Below are 23,141 nucleotides of genomic sequence, written 5' to 3'. Positions count from 1 at the left end.
GGAACTACAAGACCCAGCGGGCCCTTTAATGCTCCGCAGGCTGGGACTTGTGGTTCTCCAAGTCCCAGCTTGCAGGGGAGGCTTGCTGGGACTCATAGTTCACCAGTAAAAGACAATAGTTTTTATTCTATTTTTTACACCATTCCATCAGCCCGATGCCCACCGCCCAGGGGCATCGGGGACAGCACCAGGCTTCAGCCTGGTCAGGTAAGTCCTGGAGGGGGGGGACCCCTTCATTGGGGGGGTCCCCACTCCCCCAGGGCCCCTGGCCAGGCTGTCTGGTCGGTAGGGTTAATGCTTTGGCCGCGGTAACTTATATAATAAGTGTCCCCCGGCTGTGGCATTACCCTGCTGGCTGGTTTGGCCTGGGGCTGGTTCTTAAAATACGGGGGACCCCTAGTCATTTTGTCCCCCGTATTTTGGGAACCAGCCCCGGACCTGGAGCCTGGGGCTGGTTGTAAAAAATCAGGGAACCCCTATTTGCCGGGTTTCCTGATTTTTTTATTACCAGCCCGGCTCTTTCAGCCTGGTGCTGGTTACAGCAGTGGGGGGGACCCCACGCCGGTTTTTTTTTTAATCCCCCCCCCCCCCCCCCCCATCTTTACACTGCTTAAACGGGTTTTTAAACGGGTAAGTGTGAATGTGACAAAAACAGCTTTTAAACGGTAATTTACCGTTTAAAAGCTGCAGTGGGAAAGGGTCTTTATGGCTCTTACCCGTTTAAAGACCCGTTTAAAAAAAAAACGGGTCATTACCCGTGTAGGCAGTGGGAAAGCAGCATTATACAGTTTTATCTGTCCTCTCTGGCCCTAAATTTACTTACTTGTGCTGGGGCTGCACAACTCTTTGTCATGGGAATCACTCAGTCAGTTTATGTAGTAAGCTAGTTACAGTAGCTATATATATAGTAATCTGCATACTTACACCTTCATTTTATTTTGCAGCAGATTAGTACTGCACTACTTGTATCAGGCAGGTTGTATTTTTCTTTAACTATTTAAATTACATTTTTTAATTCAAAACAATTGTGTTCTTGAATTGATATTTGCAGAAAATAAGTGACATGTTGTGAAGGAAATAGCATTTGTGTTACATTTGTTTTATACCTAGATTACTAAACTCATAGTGACAGGTAGATATACAATGTTTTCAAGGGAATTATAGAGAAATGATCATCAGCAATATCCATTACAGTATCAATAAACTGCAAAGCTATTGTATGACTAAATCAATGACTAAAATTACACAAAAATGTTCCTCAAGATCCACTAACTAAAATTTGACTAAGACAAAATTTTAAAAATGTACTCAAATGTGACATTCAATTTCGTAAATTGGAAAGTGACTAACACTAAAACTAAATTGAAAATTCCTGATGAAATTAACACTGGCTGGGAGTTGTAATTCCACCGGTAGGCATCAGCCACATTTGCGTATTCATAGCAGTGAATGCATTTGCGTATATCTTGAGTCAGGCCCTTTGTGACATTTATGACTAAATTAAAAAGCCATTTTAAGGTGACCTCTAATGCACCTACTAATGAGTCTGAATATGCTTTTCTGTACCAATAGAGACCACCTCATTTTATGAGAATAAACTGAATTTTTATATTTGGGTCATTTCGTTGTGATATGCGCTTTTGTGTCTTTTTTTTTTTTTTTTTGTAGTTTATTTACTAAAATCCCACCTTACTGTTCACACCACATTTAAACACAGGATTGCAAATAATGAAGCAAATGACAATGACTAAGCAGTTTGCAAGGTCTGTATGTTAATTAAAACAAAATTATGCAAAGGCTGGGAGCTATGTAAAGTTTAAAAGTAAGCGTTAAATAAATCTCTGTTGGTCTAACCTCCTTACCATTAAACTTGTGGATCTGGATTTCATCCCTGACTAATCTGTGCGGGTGATTCTGGTTTGTTTGCAAAAGCAAACTCCTTTAATGGACAAAACCATGTGCACTGCAGGTGGGGCAGATGCAACATGTGCAGAGAGAGTTACATTTGGGTGAGTTAATTTGTTTCTGTGCAGGGAAATACTGGCTGCTTTATTCTTACACTGCAATTTAGATTCAATTTGAACACACACCACCCAAATGTAACTCTCTCTGCACATGTTCCATCTGCCCCACCTGCAGTGCATGTGGTTTTGTCCATTAAAGAAGGAGTTTGCTTTTGCATTCCAACCAGTATCACACCCTATGTTCCAAACATATGATTGGAGTATTTTGTGAATAAAAGTACATTGATGCCCTATATATGTACTTTTTTGTTCCTGATGTAGATTTTTACTTTCATATTTGCACTTTAAATCTAGTTGGCAAAGTCTCTAAGTCATTCTCAATTGTGCATATTTTAGGAAAATCAACATTGAGCTGATTCTCACAAAAGATTTGCTTAGAATCAAATATACAGTAATGTTGCATTCTATTCAGGACATCGTACTGTATATGTCAAAGTGGAAGTGCACCGTTTCCATGCTTACTGTCTTTTGGGGGGATTGTGGTAGTAAGGCATAAATGACTTGGACCATAATTTTTTTTTGCATGACAGGATAACAGCGGTGATGGGGAGACTGTGGGCGACTACAGAGGCAGGGGTGACAGGGAGATGGGTGACCCCTGAGTAGTCCCTGCTGCTCACATTGAACCTTATCTGCTGGTAAGTGCTACATTATTACAGTGATGCTAAGTACACTGGAATGCAGCCACATGCTCAGTAGCAGGGTCCGGAGCTCACTCTGCAGCTCAGTTGTGTCAACATTCCAGCAGTTGAGGGCCACACTCCAAGTATGATCCTGCCGTTCCCGTAGTTGTATACCTCCCAGCATGGCTGTTGCACATGTTGTAGTTGCTTCCGGCATGCTGGCTCTGGTGGAAGCAGTCTGCACACGGGGACATGCAGCATGTCCAGCAGCACTAGTAGAAGGCCCTCCTTGCCAGCAGTGATCGCCACCAGTTAATGGCCTCCCATGCCGATCGCTCTGTGCACCGCACCCAGTCGAGGAGTTTGTTCTTCTGGTCCAGGCTCTGCTTTCCCTCAGATCAGGTCACTAGTCTGCATTCTCGGCTGACTGCCAAATCTTAGGAGTCACGCTGGTAGTAAGGGGCAGCCTGCTAGCTACTTGCAGTGTATTATACAAGTGTAATCAATCGTGTTTGAATATACTTGTAAAGTGTCAAATAGTTTACAGACTATTCCTTACTCCAGTCTGAACTCTAGCGGACATGAGAGGATGGGAGACAGAAGAAAGGAGTCAGTGCAACTGTGATCCAGGCACCCTCTCTTATCCTGCAGCCAGCAGCGCACAGCAGTAGATTGGGATAATGAAGAAGGGCGCCCCGCAGACCCCGCCAGTGTTAGCTCCCCCAAGCCACCGCAGGGTCTGCGGCACCATTGTTACTCCACTGTAATAAAAATATTTTATGTTCTGTTATTCATGTGATGATAAAATACCAGTTAGCTTTTCCATCCTTTAGTCCTGTGTTTGTTACACGATTCATCATCAACTATTAATCCATCCTCCCAATACCCCAAGGGGTCCCCTACTACAGTATGTCACCAAATGCCCACATCGTGCATCCCTCCATGTCATTACCATGTCTTCACACCACTTCAATATACGGTAAGGGGAACATTCTGTAACTGGGAGCGATAAAAATGGGACTTAGTTATAACACTATATCCTACAGGATTTCATTTTGGGATACTGTAAATATATACTAAATAATAGCTTGGAACCTGAGTATATTTCCTCTAATTGTTTTTTCCAGCCAATACCGTTTCTGATTTTTTTTTCATTTATTATTTAATAATAATAACTTGTGCCAAACTGACATTAAATAATTCAGTCTAAGTTACTGCATTTGGACAAATAAGTTGAAAGGATGTGAACAGAGCATTGAGGGAAATGGGTCACAGTGGATGGTCTGCAGATTTGCATTATTATAGTAAGTGCATAACGAATGTTTGTCCTTCTGCGGTTGCTATGAAACAAGTCTGTGGTTTATGCTGAAGAGGAAAACACAGCTTTGTGCACAACCGCGGGGTTTAGTTTATGCCAGAGTCTGCATCCTCCAAAGCATTTGTCTTGTTATTTCCATGAACAACGTACCATGTGTGACACTTAGTATCTGGCTGACGCAAATTTCTAGGAAAGCAGGAGGTTATTGTGCAGCCCATGTGTGACACAACAAGGAACAAGAAGTGCAAAGTCACGTGTACTGTACTGTACATTATATTTTAGGTTTATGTTTTGCTTTTAACATGCTTTTGGCAAAATAGTTGACTAGGTTGTTTGAATACATATTTTGTGATTATGGGCTGAAATTGTTGTTTACACATCTGTACACCATACCAGCGTATGTGTAGATTAGGGATAATAACATCCCAGCATGCCCTGCTACAGTCTTGCTATGTGGCCATGCTAAAACTGTTGCAGGGCATGCTTGGATATGTAGGTCAACAACAGCTGGAGGGCCGAAGGTTCCCCATCCCTGCTGTAGGTGGAAGAATCTTGGTTGAAGGACTTTGCTTTAGCTCAAGCTGTAAGTAGATATCAGTTTGGTGGATGTGGCTCAATCAGGGAATAAATATTTTTTTGGGAAAAAAAAACAATATGTTTATAAAACAATCATATGGATTCTCTTCTACAGTGTAGTTCTGCTACATATGTTGCATGTCAGTCATGAACTTCAAATCAGTGAAAGAAAACTCAAGCAGCTGTTCCTCTTACATTCTCATACTTAGGAGTAAAAGCCCCCATACATTATGCGATTTTGGCCAGATTTCACCCGATTCTGAAGGATCAAGCCAAGAAATCGAATGAAATTGGCCCAAATTGCTTGTGTATGGCATCCGGTGCACAGCCCCATGCGCATCAGATCAGAGTCAGAGGTTGGACCTGCTGCCTATCCGACCTCCGACTCTGCCCCTCTCCCAGCGATGGGGAACTGGATCGCATTCAATAAGTCACATGCAGAAGGACCACATGCAATGTTTTGCATGTGTGGATCAGATGGCCATGCACAGCTGCGACTTCTTTCAGTAGTGTATGGCCACCTTAAGGGGAAGATGTATTAAACCTGGTGAAGTGATAAAGTGGAAGATGATAATGCATAAGCCGGTAAACTCCTAACTGGGTTGGAAAAATGGCAGAAGCAGACTGGCTGCTGCGTTATCACCGGCCAATCACTTCACCAGGATTAATAAATCTGCACCTAAATTTACTAAAGCTTCTAAAACTGAAACGTAGGAGTGTCGCCCATAGCAACCAATCAGATCCTATATTTAATTTACCCCTTCATATGTGGAGAAAACAAGTCAAGCCATTATCCTAGTGCTTGACCCCCGTGTGTCTCTTAAACATTTTTTTTAGTTCTTCTTTATTCCACTGAAACACATAAGATCTAATAGGTGTCAGTCAACTAGAGCTTTACTGTGATTTGCAGATTCAGTGCCACTGATGATGCAGAGATAGGGTCCGATTCAGAGCTGGTCGCAGAGCACATTGACACAGCAGCAATGTGTTACACTGCTAATGCAGAGGAGGCATCTGTAGGAGAAATATGATGAAGCATTGGTCCCAATGTTGGCTGCATTGGTCATCTAGGTAAGCCGGTGCTTCCTCAGAGTAAATGCCAGACCTGCTGAGCCGGACACAGGTATTGTGCATCAGAAGAAGCAAACCCTTATCTTAGGACTTCCAAAAAACAGATGTAACATGCCACCACTTTTCAGGAAGACTCTACATGTTTAGCCCCAAATACTGGCAGCCTGGCTTTAGTGGTCACTGCATGTTCTGCACATACGCAGTCCGATCACCATAGGAGAAGTAAGCTGACCGTCCAGTTATCATACATCTCGGAATCAGGTTCCTAGTTTTGACTGGTCTTTGTAGTCTGTTATGCAGTGCTTCACTGAATGTGATTGTGGCTTTTTTTTTAAATAGTGTATACATATAATAACTGGAAAAGCGTGGTTCTTCCACCTGCACCCCGGGCCACTAAAATTTTACAACTCTTGGGCCAACGGCTGATTGCTTCTCCACTCACTCTTATTTATTTATTAACAGTTTCTTATATAGCGCACACATATTACACAGCACTTTACAGAGCATAGTTATGAGCAAAAACACATAACGAATTACAGCACAAGACAGTTTAGGACAAGTACATGGTTAATGCGGATAGTTGCATCAGGGGAAAGGACACTGAAGCAATCATCAGGGTGGCAGTGGTTTATATATTCTAAGAAAGGCATATGAGGAGAGAGGGCCCTGCTCATGAGAGCTTACAGTATATTCTAAAGGGGAGGGTTAGACAGACAGGGGTGACGCAGAAAGGGAAGAAATTGCTGGCAAGCGGTGGGATAACCCAGGCGGCTTTTCGGTCACCCGATTGGAGAAGCCAAGTTACTCAGGGAGGAGTAACTGCAGCAAGGAGAATGCGTAAGATGGCGGACTTCAATGGAATGTCAAAGGATGACCTCGAGATCGTGTGTCCGGAAAAGGGTGTGGAGATCCCTTTGAAAGCAACTGTAAGCGTAATGAGGACTGCGCTCATGCGCTTGGAGGAGTCGAGTCGGGAGGAGGTGCAGCAAGCTGATGGTGACCGTGTAAAGGAGGACAGCCACACAGAGGACCTTCATCTGGACCTGGTGAGACTCACAAGCCCCGCCCCCTCTAGCAGCAGCCACGTTTCCCAACATTCCCTAGCAAGGCCAGGATCCCTGCATCCCGGGGTGGCATAGCCTAGCCTAGCGGTTAGGATAGCGGAACTAGGGGAAAGGGGGACGGAACAAGAATGCATGCTCATCATTCCGATGTGGCATGCAGAGCGGGCACCACAGGCCATGGTACCCCGGGGGCCGTTGTCCACTACTACACCCAGAGCGGGATGGATCCAGTTTGCCAAGTTTGCCGACAGCGATGGGGACATTGGTGCATTAACACCTGTCTCCTTCTTCAGCTCTATCCAGCACCACTGTGTGCTTCCTGCTTTAAAATAAATCAATAAGCTAGTACGAGCAGTGTGTGCACCCCAGTGCTGGACTTTCACCTCTCACTGCTGGGCATAGGAATAGTTCAGTGGCTGTTATTGTGCACAGCAACAAAGGCAAGCAGCATAGCTGATCCCAGGGAGGAGAAGGAGGAGGAATAAGGTGCTGCGGTTCTACTATGGCATAATGTGTATAAGGGTCTCTACCATGGTCGCAATGAGTATAGGGGCTCTACCATGGGTGTAATGCATATAGGGGGCTCTAACATGGGCACAATACCACACCACTGTGTGAATAACTGACACTGCTGTGCAGTGTAAAGTGATTATTGGATACTGCCATGCTCTGTAATGTGAGTATCAGACACTGCTATGTGGCGTAATGTGTATAACGGGCACTGCTCTGTTGTGTAATGTGTATAACGGACACTACTGTGTGACGCAATGTGTATAACAGACACGCCTCTGTGGCATAATGTGTGGAATGGACACAACTCTGTGGAACAAAGGTCCTCAATCGCAGTCCTCAATGCTAACTAACAGTCCAGGTTTTAGGGCTAGCCATACCTTTGCGCAGGTGAGTTAATTAATACAGTACCTGTTAATTTGACACTACTCTTTGGTGTAATGTGTATAACGAACACTACTCTATGACTGGGGCCACTAGCTTGTGTTTGCCCCCCAGGTTGAAAGTTGCCAGCCAGCCCCTGCAGATCGGGCAGTGATAAGCAGATAGATGGCTTTCTACAGGAAGCCACTAGCTCCCTAATCGATAGCCCTAGCTGGTTTTTATGTCCTCCCGATGAGGCAGTCCATAGAAGCTGGGTACGGAGGTAGCAGCAGCCCCCCTAGTACAATTAGGTAGAAGCTGCCACTGGTGTATAATGAGACCATTGCAAATCTAGTCTTTAGTGTAGAAATTAGCTAAGGAACAGCTTACTATTCACAACTTAAAATGTTGTAGTCATAGGAAACAGGATGCGCAGTAAAGTAAGGTAAATAACTGCACTGTAGTAAAACATACACACAGCTGTGGCAAGTCAGGTCATATTCCTTTCTATGTCAGTAAATAGATATTATAAAGTGATCGCACAGACTGGCCTGGGAAGTGGTAAGCTTACCGTTATCTGAGATACCAGATTTACTGTATGTCGCTGTAAGTGGTGATAAAAAATATACTTGACACCTAAATCCCTTATATTATCCATTGTAGAATAAATTAATTAGCACAGAATTGGATGCTATATACACTCCTGACTTATCATTCTTGCTGTAGTAAGGAGTAAAAAACAGTAGGGTTATCTTAAATGTCCAATGGCGCCCAGGCCGGAATCTCTACTCCACTGCAATGGCAGCTCCTCCACCTAGCATGTAATGGGATAGAACTCTATGAGCATGCATTGAATAATATTAATGTAAGTTTCCACTCACACACTAGCATAGCAGAGAGAATGTCATACTGTGGTGTTTCCTACTGTTTGTAATCAATACATGAGCCCAAGATCAGATTGTTCAGGTTACATGCTTATATTTCTGCATGCGATGTCCTACATGAAAGGAGTATTTCCTAACCATTCCAAAACAGGTTGTTTATGGTAAAGAGCAAAATTCACAGTTAGAGGACTGTCCGACATTGATGCGTCACAGAGATATGTGCTGCGTTTGTTGGAATTTTGTTCTGTTAACTGCACATGTGTCTGCTCTCTTTTCTTCTGTATAGAGAGCAGGCCCTGTGTGTCAGCGGGTGCAGCTGCTGCCCCTTTGCTGGCTTTGATATTGTTTCATTTCATTACCACAGTCTTTCTGTACTTGTCTATGGGCGCTCTTCTCACTTTTTGGCTTTATTTTATTGGTCCTTTTTTACTAATCCTGGATAAACAGTGCATAGGGAGCTAGCATTTATCCTAAAATACATTTTACAGATCAGACATACATGTTGATGCACATGCAACCATAGCAATGATCCTTTTAAGCAAACAAAAGTACTTTCTGGTCCTGAACATTGGATGTTACACTTGTGTTATTGGCTCAGAGGCGTAAGTCCATCCCAGTTGCCCAGAGGCAAGCCATAGTTTGGTGCCCCTCCCCACTTTCAAAAAGGGAAAACAAGTATGGGACATGTGTGTGTGTTCTACATATGTGTTAAGGAAGCGCTAAGTGGACACTGCTGACAGCAGCGGCAGAATTTGGAAAATATTTCAAAAGATAGGCCTGCTGCTGATTGGCTGAGAGTGCTCTCTCTCAGCTAATCAGTGGTCTTGCTGCCTCGCCACTGATTGGCAGAGAGAGAAAGGACTCTCAGCCAATCAGTGGCAGGCCTATCTTTAGAATTATTTTTCAAATTCTGCCACCGCTGTCTGCAGTGTCTGCTCAGCGCTTCCCAGACACTGTATATTGCCCACCCGGCCGTAATGCTGACCCACTTCACATAGGTGTGTGCCTGCAGTGCTTCACCGCTGGCACACACCTTTGGATCGGACCAACACATCATGGTCACTAAAGAGAACCCACAATGTGCCGCTTAAGGGTCCGATTGAACCTGCAGCAGGTTCAATCTGTAGGGTCTGACCCAAACCGCATAGGACTGCTCATCGGATCGAATGGCATGTCAATTACATCCATTTTGGGCCGATTTCTCAGCCCGATCCGTCGGAATCGTGCCAAAATGGCCCAAATCGGATAAGTGTATGAAGACCTTCTTAAACCTACATGCCTTACAGAATTATATACATAATGCTGAATCAGCCTCCACCATTGCATCATTCCATGTTTCTTGCTGCAGCACAGGCTGAGCTGTACCAGGTGGGAGCTGTCCTGTCCCTTATTGCACGTGTTAGCAGGGCTCCTGGCACAGAGCAATATAACTATGCAGCAGCAGAGTGCGCACTGCAGAGCTCCACTGGAAGAGCAGTGGTCACACTTGATTCCCACACCGGTGCTGCTCTACATGCTGGTGCCCCTTCAGGGCTTGGAGCCCAGAGGTATGTAACTCTATTGCCTCTGGGAGTTACGCCACTGTTATGGCTGCTGCAAAAGTTTCAGAAATAACTAAGGCAAGACTTATATCAAGTAGAATACACCTAACAGGGTTTGTTTGTTTTTGTTTTCTTAAATAACAAATATAGCCAAAAGTCAATGTACTGTACATATTTGCCCAATTTGTTTATTGAGATGAGAAACAAAAAACCTACGTAAATAAGAAATGCAATTAAACACAGAAAATTCAATTAAATGGTTGCATGTTCTCTTCCACTGAGTGATGTGCAGAGTGGGGTATTCACAAAGGAAAAAAAAGTCAATATTTAACATGGAACAAAAAGACAAATGCAATGCAATCACAGACAAGTATGTATAAATGAGGTGAAGTTTTTCTTTTTGGATATCTTGTTCTCAATCAGGCCACCTATTTAGTAAATTGGTGTTATTTAGTAATTCTTGCTTTGTTATGTAGTTTATACTAGGCTACATGGAAGTAGTAGTTGAACTAAATGTTACATTATATTTTTAACTAGACCAGCGTATTTCAACCACTGTACCATGGCACAATAGTGTGCCTTGAGCTGTTCTCAAGTGTGCCACCAGATCTACAGATGCCCAAACCAGTTTTCATGTAATTGCCAAAGTATTTTATTTGTGTTATCTGTAGGGACCAGTGTAATAGTTTGTACATGTGGGGGTCAATAGGTTTGGGTTTTTTTTTTCCTGTGGGGCAATGTGTTTTTCCCTGTGGGGGTCTGATGGTGTGCCTTGGCAATTTTAAAATCTTGATTGGTGTGCCGCTATTTGAAAAAGGTTTAAAGACACTGAACTAGACCATACATAAATACAAACAAAGTCAGACAGGAAGTGGGGCCAAAGGAGGCTGCTTACATGGGTAAAAGGGGAGGATGCACCTGATAAGGAATGAAGTATGGATATCTGACATAAGATTTAAGAAGCAGCCCACAATGTAGTCATGTTGCATGGCGTACTCAGTGGAGACGAGTAAATATAATTACCAAAGGCCTATGTGACCCCCTCACGTACCTCGGGTAAGAAACTGGTAATGATCAAACTCTTAAAATAAGAGAACAAATGGCTGTACAATCTTGGAGCTCAGTTTCAAAGGCCGATGAGATAGTCCATGGACAGTGCACACTAGTCATAGAAGGTGCGTTCAAGGATCGCTGGTGGACCGAGATTACCACCTTATGACTGTGAGAATATACTTATACTGCACTCTGAACCTACATAAAAGTTGGAAGAGCCAAATACTAGGGTAAGGTATAGGTCTTGCTGGAGGATTATGTCGCAGTCACTATCACCTTATATTTGGTCCTAGTGGATAAGAAGAGCAATTTGTAAATAGGAGAGGGGATGTGGAGGGTATGAGAAAAACACATGGGGCGAAATGTAATAGGGTGCGATTTTTAGACATGTGCGATTTTTGGTCAAAAAAGGCCGAAATCGCACATTTTCCGAAAATCGCACATTTAATAGGTTGAAAATCGCGGTAAAAAATCGCACTTTTTACCGCGAAATCGCACTTTTAGAAGTGCGATTTTTAGTCACATTTCAATTCGCATCCAGATGTTTTCCCATTATAAAGTATACAACTCGCAAATGTAATAGGGTGTGATTTTTGGTAAATGTTACCAAAAATCGCAAAAAAAATAGACCAGGTTCTGACAGGCGAATTTGACAGAACCATGCACAGATCATTGAGATCTGTGCATGGTCCTGTTAATAAAAATGTGTAAAAGTGTTTTTATAAAAAAAAAACGGCGTAGGGTCCCCCCTCCTAAGCATAACCAGCCCCGGGCTCATTGAGCCGGACCTGGTTCCAAAAATACGGGGGGACAAAAAGCATAGGGGTCCCCCGTATTTCTGAAACCAGCCCCGGACTCTTGGACCGGTCCTGGTTCCAAAAATACGGGGGACAAAAAATCTGGGGGTCCCCCGTATTTTGAAACCAGCACCGGGCTCCAACAGCCCACGGTGTCATGCCACAGCCGGGGGACACTTTTTATACAAGGTCCCCCGGCCAAAACATGAGCACCGTGGCTGGTCAGCCTTGGACGGGGTACCTGGAGGAGTGGGGACCCCCCCAATAAAGGGGTCCCCCCCCAGGCTTCACCCGAGAGAAGTAAAAGTTTATTACACACACACACCTCACTTTTACACCAGCGTTACTTACCATTCCTGGATCCAGCGCTGGTCTGGCTGCTTCACAGCCGGCTCCCCCCGCACTGACAGGCAGCGGGGAGAACCGGCTTTCTCCGTTGCCTCTAACAGCTTCTGTAGCGCTGTCCGAGTGCTACAGAGGCTGAGAGCGCGATTGGCTGAGCTATGCGTCTCCATGGAGACGCATAGCTCAGCCAATCAGGACTGAGCTATGCGTCTCCATGGAGACGTATCGGCCAATCGCGCTCTCAGCCTCTGTAGCGCTGGAACAGCGCTACAGAAGCTGTTAGAGGCAACGGAGAAAGCCGGTTCTCCCCGCTGCCTGTCAGTGCGGGGGGAGCCGGCTGTAAAGCAGCCAGACCAGCGCTGGATCCAGGAATGGTAAGTAACGCTGGTGTAAAAGTGAGGTGTGTGTGTGTGTGATAAACTTTTACTTCTCTCTGTGTGTGTTTTTTATAAACATTCTTTTTACAGGTGGACTACAAGTCCCAGCGGGCCCATTAATGCCCCGCATGCTGGGACTTGTGGTTCTCCAAGTCCCAGCATGCGGGGGAGGTCTGCTGGCACTTGTAGTTCTCCGGTATAAAGCAATGTAATGATATGTATGATTGATTTAACCCTATCAGGCCGGCGTCCACTGGCCACGGACGCCGGTGACAGCCCTGGGCTTCAGCCCTGGACGGGTGAAGCCTGGGAGGGGGACCCCTTTATTGGGGGGGTCCCCACTCCTCCAGGTACCCCGTCCAAGGCTGACCAGCCACGGTGCTCATGTTTTGGCCGGGGGACCTTGTATAAAAAGTGTCTCCCGGCTGTGGCATGACACCGTGGGCTGTTGGAGCCCGGTGCTGGTTTCAAAATACGGGGGACCCCCAGATTTTTTTGTCCCCCGTATTTTTGGAATCAGGACCGGTCCAAGAGTCCGGGGCTGGTTTCAGAAATACGGGGGACCCCTATGCTTTTTGTCCCCCCGTATTTTTGGAACCAGGTCCGGCTCAATGAGCCCGGGGCTGGTTATGCTTAGGAGGGGGGACCCCACGCCGTTTTTTTTTAAACTTTTTTTTTTTTGCACAAAATCGCATTTATGAAAATGCGCACATTTTCATGACTGAAAATGCGCACATTTTCATGACTAAAAATCGCCCGAAATCGCGGCAAATCGCATTTTTTGCCGCTAATTCGCATCTCATTACATATGCGAATTCGCGGTAAAAAACGCGATTTTTAAAGGTGCGATTTCTGGCGAGTTTGGAACTCGTCCAAAAATCACACCCTATTACATTTCGCCCATGGTTTCAGTCTTCTTATCCTATAGGAGCCCATATGAAGATACATATGCAGGTCATGATTAAAGGTTCTAGGTACCCTAGGCTAATACACATGTAGAACCCCTTGTAATGCTTCTAAACACATGTGTATGGACACTCACCAGTCATGCTACCCATGTGCATGTAACAAAGAGTGTACAACTGGCATGTACTGTAGGATCAAATGCTTGTGGAGACTGGCTTTAGGCTGCCCAGCTGGTAATGCAGCACAATGTGCATAAATAATGTATTCAGCAGTAAGTTACATTGGCACAGCTGTCTGGCAATCACCTTAAGAACTTTATCTCCCCATAGTACATCGGGATGGATGATAGCAAACAAGCATGGAATAAATTAGTTGGGAGGGGTGGCAATATGTCACACAGGAGCGCTGATACCATATACTTAATAGGGGATCTTTTATTACTCTGGGTCGAAGCTGCTGCCCCTTATATTCAGAGGTTTTTATGGACCTCTAGTGGAAACTGTAGCAATTGGAGTCAGTGAATAAATCGCCGGCTCCTTTTATAAGAGGCGCAGCTACACCCAGTACAATAAACACAATTTTTAATAATGATAATATTTTTTTTTCTAGAATATCATCAATCACAAAGATAAAAAAAAAATTGAAGTGCACTTCTAACACAATAAAATAGACATACAAGACATACAACATATAACATAAAATCGCTCAGTCTCTTAGTATGAGGCTATATAATTCTGTAAAGAGGCTTTGGGAATAAGACTTTTTAAATATAAAGGAGGCAATGGAATCTCAGCGTTTCTCCGCCTGTAATCAGTTGGCGGCATCCTCAGATAACCTGATCTGAGGAAGCCGCCCACTGATTACAGGCGGAGAAATGCGTATTATAAGCCTCAAGGAGGAGTCCGGTCACCACTGCTAATTTGTACCTCACTAATAAGAACTAAGTGATTGGTTGAACATCTGGTACTGTGCACCTACTATCTTTTAACCCTTGGTGTGTGGAGTCCAGCACAAGCAGCTGAAAGGGGGCATTTATACCCCATATGAGAGACTGCCTTGAATACACCAGAAAGGAATGTCTATATAACATCTTTATGGCTACAGGAGATATCAACTTTTTTGATGCGGGACTGGTAACTATGAGATTCCATTGCCTCATTTATATATAAAGAGCCATAATTACCAAAGCCTCTTTACAGAATTCTATAGCCTCATACTAAGAGACTGAGCGTATTTATATATTGTATGTCTATTTTATTGTGTTAGAAGTGCACTTTGTGATTGTCCTGGCGCCCTAGGCTGCAGCCTAATCAGCTGATTGGTTACTCAGACGCTGTACATATGCATAGAGTGGCGTGTGCACAGTTTGCTCTGCAGGTTCATGTGAATTTGGACTTTTACATATTTATAGAAGTAAGAACACTCCTACAACATGTATATTGTTATATAGTCGTCTCCTAATAATAACATTACACACATTCAAAGCAACATGTTAGGTTGGATAGAGCTTTTTATAACCTACATCACTGCAACATACACTGTAATATTTTGCTTCTGTCACAATCTCTGTAGATTTAATTTACTGTAGCTTCATTTATACTGTATGGGTATTTGCGTGAACATGTGAAGAGACTTGCACAGCTAAATTTCCACCAAGGCAATTTCCTATTGTATCATTTATTGCCTTCCTGTGATTTGCTTAAAGAAAAAAGAAACTTCAAAGATGAACAGAAACATACAGAATTCACTTTGATAAACATTATGATGGTGTTTTATCATTCAGTGACTTTGGGGATTTAGACAAAGGTCTCCCTGCTTAGAGAGAGGTGCAGCTAACAGTAGTGTTGCATGTAGCACAACTTAAAATGCACTTTTGATGTTGACATCAAATAAGTCTTAAAATACATACCTACTGGCTCTTCCTGGTCACAGAACACTGCAGCCATCATTATTCTTATTTGATTTTATGGCTGTACAAAATGACTTTAATCATTATGCACTAAAATATTTTAGTAGAAAATATCTCTCCTTTTGGAATATTTATTATTTTTCTTCATTCTCACACATGCTCATTGTTACAGAGCTGCTCTCTTCTGGAATAGCTGTGGTCTCCTCAATACATGGGGACAGGCACTATCATAGGTGCTGATTCTGTGGGTGCTCAAGGGCTTGAGCACCCACGGAAATTCATGAGCACCCACTGTGCTGCGTAATATAAATTGGTATTATTTTGTGGCCACGCCCCTTCCCATGATGCCACTCCCCTATAGTTTGGGCTTGAGCACCCACCAGCAAAACGATAAATCGGCACCTATGGGCACTACTGCCGCAACATACATATGCTCCTTAGTAGTACTGTAATTGGTACCTGTGTCAATGACATTATTCCTATGTGAACAGGTTCTTTGAAGCTGCGCAACCACATAATCTTTAATCTTAGCAACTTGTTCCGGTACTTGTGTACAATCACAGCTCCCACGATGGGCATCGTATACGGAAAAATCGCATACCATCGCATTGCATGCGATGCGATGTCATTTTTCACTGAAATTATGGACATGAGTTGAAATCATGTAAAATGCACCCCAAATGTCATTTTTCACACTGTACCACCCCCACTATCAATGCCAACCTGAAGCGTGGCGAGCGCAGCGGTACGCGTCCTACGACCATTTCATACCTCCACTATCCACGTCGGCGTGGAGTTGAGAATAGAAAGTGTGGCGAGCGCAGCGAGCCACCGAGCCCGAAGCATGGTGAGCGCATCGAGGGGACGCGGATACCTGTGAAGCCCGCGAGGGGACACGGATACCTGTGAAGGTATCCGTGTCCGCTCGCCACGCTTCGGGCTCGGTGGCTCGCTGCGCTCGCCACACTTTCTATTCTCAACTCCACACCGACGTGGATAGTGGGGGTATGAAAAGGTCGTAGGACGCGTACCACCGCCCCTTGCGGGCTCGCTGCGCTCGCCACGCTTCGGGTTGGCGTTGATAGTGGGGGTGGTACAGTGTGAAAAATGACATTTGGGGTGCATTTTACATGATTTCAACTCATGTCCATAATTTCAGTGAAAAATGACATCGCATCGCATCAGATCGCATGCGATCTCATGCAATCGCATGCGATCGCATACGATTTTCAACAAAAATGCATAAAAACACGGTAAAATCGCATCGCATGCCACTACATATGGCATGCGATGGCATGCGATGGGAGCCGTGAATGTACACAAGTACCCTTGTTCCTTTCTGTACTTTGTTACCCTTGGCTGCTCAATGTTGCCATTATTTGTCCCACAGCCCTAGCCAACATCTGGAGTTGAATGAAGCTACGGAATGAGGTTGAAAGCTGGAGGACCAATCAGATGCTACAAGAATGCTACAACCAACTTCTGGTTGGTTCTCCTCCCTCGCACCACCTCATCCTCTTACACAGCCATTTTAAAGTAGCAAAATTAAATAATGGGCCAGATTCAGGCATAAATTGTCCATCAGGGCTTAAGGGAAGAGAAGGAGCAGATTAGTAACACTTACTTTTATGTAATGCATCTTTAAATAAATCATCTGATATCTAATAAAAGCACATAATACTATTTCAATTAAAATTAGTTTGCTTACCCTCAATCTTAATAAAAATGCATTTTCCAATTAGTCACGGCATTATTCCTTATGGACACAGTCTCATGTTGCTTATGTGTGTCGAACAAAAAATATCCCACTGAGCTAGATTATTAAACAATGCACCCCTAGGTGAAATTCAATCATTACTTAGGAAAATTTTCCTTTGATGCGATGGCAACAATTCTTTGCTATCCCACCCAGATATGTGTTTGCCAGTGTCACTCTTCATGGTTCTTTATTATGTGTGCACAGAACTGTTTTTGAAAACTTCAATTGCTTTACTTTTGTTTTAGTTTGTATAAGCACAGACTGGTTCCTATACAGACTGGTTACTATACAACAGTGACTAGCAAATATAGGGGTGGATTCTGGTTCCCTGATAGTGTGGAACTGTGCATGCATAGCAACAAATGCAAGCATGTCGTTCTGTTTTCTAAGAATAGACCACGGTAAAGGTTCATAACCCACACAAAAGTAAACCCATTGAGTAAATACCCTTTTTGTGATACAGTACATATACACGTTTACATAGGTGTGCCCAGCAACGGACTGGGCCGCTGAATTGGCCCTGGCATATGTGCATACGTGCGACCTTTGTTGTGCACATACATGCTGCGTGCACACGTGCGTGCGCACACATCCACTGCGCATGTGCACGCTGCCTCTCCTGGCTTGCAAAAGAGAGGGGAATAGCGGCATGTGACCCCCCTCTCTCCTGGACCTCAGCGGATATTTTGCTCATATATAAAGCCAGATATTCTCTCCTGAGGAAGCCGCTGAGAGGAGTTTAAGGCGGAGAAACGCGTTGAGAGGGGACACTGAGGCTACCACAAACATCTGGCTGTTAAGAGATTCTCGGATATGACCCACTACTAAAGGTCGGAGAAAAGATCGCCACTGTTTACAAGCCACCCCAGGATTACAAAATAGGTATACCACAATAGAATGTGCACATTTCTGTGGGGACTGAACTCAGTACTAACCTACTAACTGGCTCTATATATGAGCAAAATATCCGCAATTGCTTCTTACAAAGCTTAAACCAGCACCAGTTAATTAGGGGGGAGTTTCTGTGTTCTATGTGTGTAAGTCTTGTTTGTCTATTATTGACTGTGATAATGTGTTAAATTGCAATTCTTATTAAAATTTTCTATATTCAGTACAGCGCTGTTCCTATTTCTTTCTTGTTCCTTCTACTTTGTGAGGGGTTTTTGGTAATCCCCCTCAAGGTCCAGCAGCAGTACCGAATATTCAATCAGCGCTCAGTATCAACCTGTGGTGTCTTGCTTCCCAAGAGAGTAGCCTGGCCAGCACTTCAAGTACAGCGACTGGTGGCCGAAAGAGGCCAACAGAGGAACCAAGCAGCAGGAACATGGCATTCGAACCGCAGGAGCTTGCCATACTGGTACCCCGTGCACGGGATTGGATAAAGTGTCCACAGGAGAGGTTGACACACACAAGGAGATGGAAGATTTGGGAGGACATAACTGTGGAGATTAATGCGGTAGCTCCACAAGTTTGTGAGGCGGAGCATGTGAAGAAGAGGCAAGTTCAAGTGTGTTACATTTGAGCAGAACAAGACCAGTAATGTTTTATTAGATGTTCGAAGGAGTTGGTAAATCGGTCACATGATTGCCATGTCACTTAGTCTATATTTATTGTAGGGTGAGTGTGAATGTATCTTCTAAGGGTTGGTTTTATAGTTTAACATAATGTAAATTATGTGGAATGAAGCACATGCTGTAATCTGTAGCAGATTGCAATGGATGCTACATCAAACGTCAGGAATGACATGTAGTAATATGTAAACTTTGGTTGCAGGTGGCATGACTTCAAAACCAACCTCAAGAAGAAACTGACCAAATGGTGGTAACACAGCCACACCTCTGGGGCTGGCCCCATGCCAGGCCGCCTGAAGCTCACCCCCCTGGAGGAGATGGCTGAGGGCTGTATAGCAATTGAGGAGGTCCGGGGGTGAGCAACATGGATAGTGAGGCCCCAGAGGACGTTTTTGCTGCTGATTTAGAAGGTAATTTGTTTGCATGGCATAAGTAGTTTGTACAAATTTTCAAGGAATGTGTTGTAATTGTAAGTTTCTCTTTCAGCAGCATCCCCACCGTTTGGTCGTGAATCTCTTGAGGAGGCGGAGGAGTCAGTGCCAACTGCCACCAGTGGCAACCATGTGCAGCAGCAGCAGCCAACGGCCACACCGGATTTGGACAGGTGGGTGAAGATGCTTGGGCAGATTCGCCAGCAGGGAGAGTTAGCATCAGAGCGGCTGCGTAGGACCGAGGAGGTCATGCAGGGTATTGTCAGCACCCAGCAGGCAATAGCTGGGAGCCAGCAGGCAATTGCTGGGAGCCAGCAGACAATTGCTGACACCCAGCAGGCCATGGCTGGCACCCAGCAGGCCATAGCTGCCAGCCTGCAGGTGCTGGCAGATCAAGCCCTGCGCCAAAATGACCTCCTCCTCCACCATGATGAGCTTATGGTGGAGATAGTTACCACCAATAGGGCCCTATTGTCAGTCGTTTCTGGTGCATTTCCAACACCAACACTCCCTGCTGGCAGAAGGGGAACACCATCCCCCCCTTCAACAGCATCTGCTCCACCTGCCCCACCATCCCAACGTGGCCGTGGCCGAGGAGCTGCTGCACGTGGCAAGGGCCCTACCACGGCCAAAAAGTCCCGCAAATGAACTTGTGTCCGCATTAATCTCCACCCTTATGTCTTCCCAAATCTTTCATTTAGCTGTGTGTGTCAGCTTCCTGTGTGCAACTCAATCCCGTGCACAGGGTACCCACATTTGCCCTCGGTTCAAATGTTTTGTTTGGTTCCCCTGTTGCCCTCTTTCGGCTACCATTACTGTCTGCTGTATTTGAAGTATTGGTGCTATACTTTTGTTGTGAAGCCACCTGATGTGTTCCTAATGATTCTGCTGTGGTTATGTATGCAAAGAATACATTTGTGGTTTGTTTGTTTTTTTCGGTTTAAAATTCCTGTTATGGTAACTTTAATTTTTGGCATGTGACAAAGAACATGCTTTTTAAATGTTATGTTTTAAATCTTCCTGTAATAAATTTTTCTTTTTATCCCCAAATGTGTGCTGTTATTGGTGAATATAAAAGTGACATATACATTTATATTCGTGATAGCAAGTTCTGTCCATTGCTTACAGTGTAAATGTTTGTAAAAAATGCAGCCGTGCTTTCAGCATATATTTGTGTGTTTTGTAATGGTCCATTTAAGCTGCAATGGTTCCAATTATAGCAATGAAAAGAGTGTAAATAATGAGTAATGAGTAAAGGAGTGGATTGTATTGTGTTCAGCTGACATTGGTTCAGGTGCGGCCGTACTGATTGGGCGTTCCGAATGCCTAGCGCATGACCGAGTGGTGTCCACAAAGCAATACTTGCTTATGAAGAACGCATATGTCCTGCCTTTTTGTTCGTGTGCAGTCGGTGTTCTGTCCGAATGCACGCCTACCAGAATTAGTGCACTCCCCCGTGTACGCCCATGTTTACGCCCAGTTTAGCCCACTTTGAAACTACGCCCTTGTGTACTTCTGAATGACGCCCATATTACGCCCATATATACGAAAATAACGCATCGACCAGAAAAAGGCCCAAAGTCATGTTTAGTCTACTGTATATGCCAAGTGCCTTGAATCCTATTTTAGAAAAAGCGCTATATAAAAAAATATATTATTACTATCTGCTGTCAAGTGTAACTGACCTATATGTTTTAATTTAAATGAACTTATTTCCACTTCTGGATATATCACCTGAAATGAAATAAGATAACTTTGCCTGAACACAATTAAGGGTACTTATATGTTAGTTGGGCGCCCACTATAGTCAGTACGCTCATTCCCCCACTATCCATGTCGGCAAGGAGTTGATTTTATATAGTGTGGCAAGTGCAACGAGCCACCGAGCCCAAAGCGTGGCGAGAGGACGCGTAAAACTAAGCAAATAGCTTAGTGGGCGTCCCAAATAACATATAAGTATCCAATTAAGAAACTCACTGTGAGTCACGTCAAGAAGAGGATGGATCCAGAATGCTCATCTAATCTGCACAGCTAATCTTTTGAGAGTGCAGAATTTTGATAGGCTCCCTCACTCTCCAGCACAGTAGGAAACTATCGGTAAAACACAGAGGGCCAGATGTACTAAGTTTCAAAAGTGATAAAATGGAGAGTGATTAAACAGCCAGCCAATCAGCTCCTACCTGTCATGTCACAGACTGTGTTTGAAAAATGTCAGACAAAAGCTGATTGGTTGGTGGTTTATCACTCTGCATTTTATCACATTTGAAGCTTAGTACATCTGGCCCTGAAGTAGAAGTATTATGTAACTTTTCAAAAAATCAAAACTCCCAACTGACCACCTAGTGGTAGCACTGCCTGCAATATACTGATAACATGTAGGAACCAGAATTATTATATGCCTTCAATTTCCCCCAGGGTATACTTTGTTTTGGCTACAATGGGTCAAACAAAGTTTACAGTTGGAGAAAATATGTTTTCTTATGGAGAACTAAGTTATTCAATGTTGTTGTTCAGTTCCCAATTAGAGAGAAATAAAATACTGTAAATATAAGTTTTTTGGTCAGGATAAAATATTTTTCTACCATGCAAAAATAAATGAGCAGCACAGGGATTTGGTGGCTGTATGATCCCAATGAACCTTTATAGTAGAGTATTGTTAATAAATGACATTCAATATTACTTTGCAATTTTCACATGATCTATGTTAATAAAACCTTCCTACTGATTTATAGTGTTGTCCTCAGCAATTGTGCTGTAGTGTTTTGCTGTCTGTGCTTTCAGAGACCAGATGAGCATTAGAGGCCCATTAACCTGGAATTCTGCAAGCTAACTTGCATTATAGAGCAATGTGTTCTGCAGTGTTGCTGAATATGGACATACAACTTCTAGACATACACATTTAATAGCAACCATCTTATTTAATTTGTATCACTGGGTTAAGGAAATAGAAGGTAATATTATTACATTTAACTTACTTTATTGAAGCCATGAGTATTATAAATGAAAAGGAAACATGGCTTTGGCCATACTAACTCATATACATCTCTCTTCGAGAGCATCCATGGTGCTATATATTTTGCATAGATATACAGCTCTCCCGTTATAATACAAGTCTCTGCAATTATTATCAGGCTTTTTCTTTTCTTTTTTAGCAGTCCACGCTTGTAGTTGTAGTTCAACATGCACTGAAATGATTTTCAAAAAATACCATTGAAATATGTGCTAATGTGCCATTTGGGTTTGACGAAGCCTGGTGTCTCAATATTATCTTTGCAAATATATGGAAGCAAAGGGTTCAATTTCCAAAAGCTTCTAAAAATGAAGAGAGGTGATGTTACCTATAGAAACCAATCAAACTCTCTCTATCATTTCTCTATTGTTTCCTAAAAGGATAGACAGCTTCTGATTGGTTGCTCTGGGCAACATCACCTTTTTGTTAGAAACTGTAGTAAATTTACCCCTAAAGGTGGCCATACACTACTGCGATGTATTGCATCCAACCTTCCCGGGCAACAGGATCAGATGCGATCACATGTGATGTATCGCATGCAAACCCCATTCTCTGCAGCCAGTAGGGGGTGCCAAGTAGGAGGTCAGAGAGGCAGCAGGTCCGACCTACAACTCAGGTCCTATGCGTACAAGATCACACATCAGACCCAAGGTGGATGTCAAACGGGTGCCGGATGACTGCCCGACAGTCAGGATTCCAACGGTCAGTACTCTGACATTGGAATCCTGACTGTTTAAATGCCTGACAGTTGGGATCCCAATGACAGGGCTATTCTTTCTTGTGGAGGTCCACGACCCCCATAGAGGGAGAGCAGAATCTGTGATGGGTGAAGCGAGCCACCGAGCCTGCAAGGGGCTTCTTTGCACTTGCCCCGCTGTTGTAGCACCAGCAGTCGGGATTCCGATGTCGGGATACTGAAGGTCGGTATCCCGATTGTCGGACCGCCATGCCACACCCATGTCAAACACATACGATTTGTGCCGATTTCTTTGCCTGATCTGTTGGGATC

This window comes from Crinia signifera, chromosome 7, assembly GCF_055691185.1.
Source record: "Crinia signifera chromosome 7, ASM5569118v1, whole genome shotgun sequence".
Taxonomy (NCBI): Eukaryota; Metazoa; Chordata; class Amphibia; order Anura; family Myobatrachidae; genus Crinia; species Crinia signifera.
Note: the sequence above shows the minus strand (reverse complement) of the source record.